Raw genomic sequence first — 4,542 nt, forward strand, 5'->3', positions numbered from 1 at the left:
ATTTTGATTCATCGCTCCCTGGAGGCTAAGAACTCATCTGCATATTTCCGTATTAGAATTTGAGGCATACTGTAAAAGCCATGAATGACTAAGTCCGGCATACTTTGGACTAACAGCAAGAGCTGAGATGGTTGCATTATGCCAAGAAGACACGAGACAAGAGTAGGTGATGCCTACAATTGCTCATGAATACTGTCACATGTGTCTCTGGAGGTGTGTTCCAGAAGCATCTCTCTCTCTTGAGCATGGTATCTGACCTTTTCCTGCGTGGGAACCTTTGATGGGTGGCATAGAAGTGGAGGGGAGGAAGGGTGTGGGAGAGACGGGGAACAATAAAGCAAAAGCACCTGGAGAACTGAGGGGAGTAATTCATTTTCCACTGGGAAGGCGGGTGGGCAGAGGGGTGACTGGCAGCCTCATCATTCCAAGCTTGCTGAGATTTTTGGGTAATGCATCAAAGGGGAATGTGTTCTGCCTCTGAACTCATGAAAAATTCCTCTCATGTTCCACACACTCACTGTAGACCCATACACACGTGGCTGTTCCAGCAGTCGGGTTCCAGGGCTGGCTCACCCTTGTTAGACAGACCATCGTCATGTCTTTCATGTAAAAATGGACATTGGCTACTTCCATTCTTTTTATCTGGTTAACTTGACAAAGCGTCTGTGTTTCATTGTGCTGAAGCTCACACCAGCGATTGTCACTTCAGACTTCTCTTCCTTTTTCTTTTACATGAGTTCCCTTTAGGATTGGCAGTGTTCACTGATAAAAAAAATTGTGTTACGTTTTACTGTGAAATAGAATTAGCAATGAATGAAACACACTCCCACTACCATGCATTTATTTAACCCTTTGCAAGCCTAACCCTTTACGACACTAACCCTTTGCCACTCTAACCCTGTACAACCCTAAGGTGGTAAAGGGTTAGGGTTGTGCAGGGTTAATAGTGGTAAAGCAGTGGTCACCAACCTTTTTAGGCCAAAGATCACCGACCTTTGCCTTGGTGACCCGAAGATCTACCTATTGAGGCGTTGAGAGACAGAACAGACTCCAGACTGAACTTACAACTTAACTTTATATTTGGCCTTATTGTAATTGAATGAAATCAAACACTTTGTGAACAATATGAACAAGAAAAAACACTTTTGCAATGAGCAGGCTGGATATGAACGGTTTTATTTATAAACTGAAGTTACAACACAACACTGACAAATTTCTCATGTGACAAGTCAGTGTGATGGCTGTGACTGAACACTGTCTGTGAGTGCCTTGTAGTTTGGCTCATAAGCAGAGACAGCCAGTCTGAGGCAGTCTGTGAGGTGTCTGTCAGTAAGCCGGCTCCTGTACTTGGATTTGGTGATTTTCATCTGTGAAAATGCCATTTCACAGAGGTAGGTCGATCCAAAGTAGGCACTCACTTTTAGTGCACATGCACTGAGGAGAGGAAACTTCTCTCGGCTGACAAGTCCCCAAAAGTCACTGTCCCTTGACCTGGCTTTCAGCTCAATGTCATTTTGCAAATCAAGCATCTCCATGTCCACTCCACTTGGCAAAGCAAATGCTTTCTCGAATTGGTCTGCAACCTCCTCTGTATTAATAGACAGGAATGGGTTTGAAAGAAATGCAGCAATATCCTTCATGATTTCTAACTCACCAAAACGTCGACTGAACTCCGCTGCCAGTTTGTCCAGGTGCACACAGTACTGCTCAGGGTGAAAGTCAGAAGAGTCTTTGATGGACTGTGACATTTTTTCCAGGTTTGTAAAGTGTGTCAGCGTCCCTTTCCTCAGATTCGTGGTCCAGACACAGAGTTTGGCCTTGAACGCATTCACTGCGCTGATCATGTGGAGGAGGTGCCGGTCTTTTCCCTGGAGTTCGTGGTTGAGCGAGTTCAGTGTGTGTGTTCAGTGTGAGTGTTCAGTACCTCTGTGGTAAAGGGTAGTTAAAGGGTTAACAGTTTCTGCATACTGTGGTTTAGTGCGATCCTGCTCACCATTAGAACAACAATGGTATAATTCATTTGAATGCTTGAGTAAAATTAAAGGGTCAATAGGGAAACAAAGAGTAATTGCTTCATTAGAGGCATTGGGGCCCTATCGATCAGTTGACTGTACAACTACAAAGCACTTTCTGAAGACAAAATTCTATTTGTAAATTAAATAGTTTCCATCCTGTTAGTTTAAATAATTTCTAATCTATTTAGTGCCTTCATTCCAAAAATGTGGCTGTGAAAATCAACATTGAAGAATACAGCTTATTCTTGAGGCAAGACATTAAGAGTCCCTTCATATTGAAGTTACATTAACTACCATGTGACTACAAACACAGAAGAAGAATTGTGGGTGGGGATAGTGAAACTATGATGTCATGTTTAGTTAGCATCTGTTGTGCCCCCCACCCCCACCCCACCCCCTTGTTAACGATAAGAGATCGTAATGACTTTTTGAATGTCCTTTGTTTGTGATGATTGTCTACAGTTCGGCAAATACATTAATTGGAAAGTTCTCACCCTCTGCTTAAGGATATGATCAAATAGCTCCCTTGCCTCATTAGGTTCAGAAGTTGTTAATGCTCTGCAACTGCTGTCTGATCTACTTTACAGCAATGTCGTGGGCTGGGGTCTGATAAGCCTTCTCTAGAACCTACTGTGTTTACAGGGTCGTTCTCACAGAAGACTCCCTTTGTGCTCCTCATAGTGAACAAAATGAATAATTGATAAATCATGGTGATTAAGGGTTCAGTCTGCAAAATTTGAACCCTTACATCCTCAGTAACATCCCAAGGACAGGTTGGGGAGCTCGGAACATTTGGCCTTCAACCCAGTACTGATAAAACCCAGTATTGATAAAATGTCAATAAAGAAACCCTTTTAGTCAACATAATAACCAGAAATGACGAGCACTGAGCAAAGTTCCACATTTAGTAATTTAGCAGACGCTCCTATTCAGAGCGACTTACATTAAGTACAGGGGAATTCCCGAGGCAAGTAGGGTGAAGTGCCTTGCCCAAGGACACAACGTCATTTGTGTGGCCGGGAATCGAACTGGCGACCTTCAGATTACAAGCCCAATTCCCTAACCGCTCAGCCAACTGACTGCAACCTACTAAATGTTGTAAGTGCTTCTGAAAGCTGTAAGCAAACCAAGCCTGATCCAATCCATGTTACTTTCACGTTAATCAAGCAGTGCTAAGATTTATTACCAATATGGAAAACTTACTGTACAGTACATCTCAGTACTCTTGCCACAACACCTGAGTTAAAACACCTCTCCATCTGTATTTAACACAGAATTATATAGAGCCATCATTTATTAATGGTGTTTATAGCCTTTTTGAAATTGACAGTAAAGTCTATTAAATTAAAGGGTTCAGAAAAATGGGCTCTATTAAACCCATGGAAGCGGGTACCTCACACTAGACCTACCCACAAGTTGCCTACAGTATACTACATTACAATACTTTTTCCAGGCTAATAAAGGTTACCAACATCATAATTTTCAAGCATTATTGCTTAAAAAAAATATACATTGATGGTAACTGTTTAACAAAAAAGGTTTTGGTAACTCTCTTACCAACTAGCAAGCTAACCGGTTACATACGTTTTGAGCCAGGAGCCTGCAAGAGATTTAGAGCAAATTCCAAAATCAGCCTGTTGCTATCCTAACCTAGCTACAAATCCATAGGTATCTTGTAGGCAATCTGTTAACAGAAATGCAACTAAATAAATGTTACAAGTTAAAGTGGGTATTGTTGGTGGTTAGTAACTAGCATATTAGACTGGCAAGCTAACGGTGCATGCACAGAGCATGTGGCCACTTTGTTATTCATCTCTTTTGGCTGTTTCCCTTGTTTGCATGTTAATCCAAGATTTACTCTTATCTTTTTGTGTACTGCACCTCACTGCCGGCTGCTTGCTTTGCCTTAACATAATTTATCTCATTTCTCACATTGAAATGCTGCATTCACAATTGCTGCTGCATTAAATTGTGATTGGATTTGAGCTTTCATGCAGTACTATGCCCAAAGCGTTTTATTGAGCTGCAGGTCACATACCCACAAGGTAAACGTCCTTCATGACAGCAGCCAATTTCAGGATATAAGTTTATAACAATCAGTGGTGACGCATTGCCACAAACTATCATGTAACATTGTCTGGTGATGTATAAAGATTATGTCCAGATTTTGTATATGTTGAAAATGTAATATAAGGCACCTTTTAGGGTTTGAATGTATCTTCTTCCTGCTACATAGCAGCTTCATTTTATGTCCGATTAGAAGGAGCCATGTTTACAGCTATTAAATATGTGCTACTTAGTTTTACATCAAACATTCCCTAAAACTGAGATCTGTACTTTACTAGAGGCAATTGCACTGGTATGCTCTGGTACTTTGGTTAGAATGACTAAATTGATTTAGGTCCATTACTTAAATACATAAACATTCCCCTACAAGTTTATTTCACCTCTGCTAAAGTGTTATTTTAACGATGAGTAAGAGCCTTGTTTGTTTTATTTAAAGCTGAATTAACTAATTAAAAATACA

The sequence above is a fragment of the Hypomesus transpacificus genome, chromosome 1 (assembly GCF_021917145.1).
Source record: "Hypomesus transpacificus isolate Combined female chromosome 1, fHypTra1, whole genome shotgun sequence".
Taxonomy (NCBI): Eukaryota; Metazoa; Chordata; class Actinopteri; order Osmeriformes; family Osmeridae; genus Hypomesus; species Hypomesus transpacificus.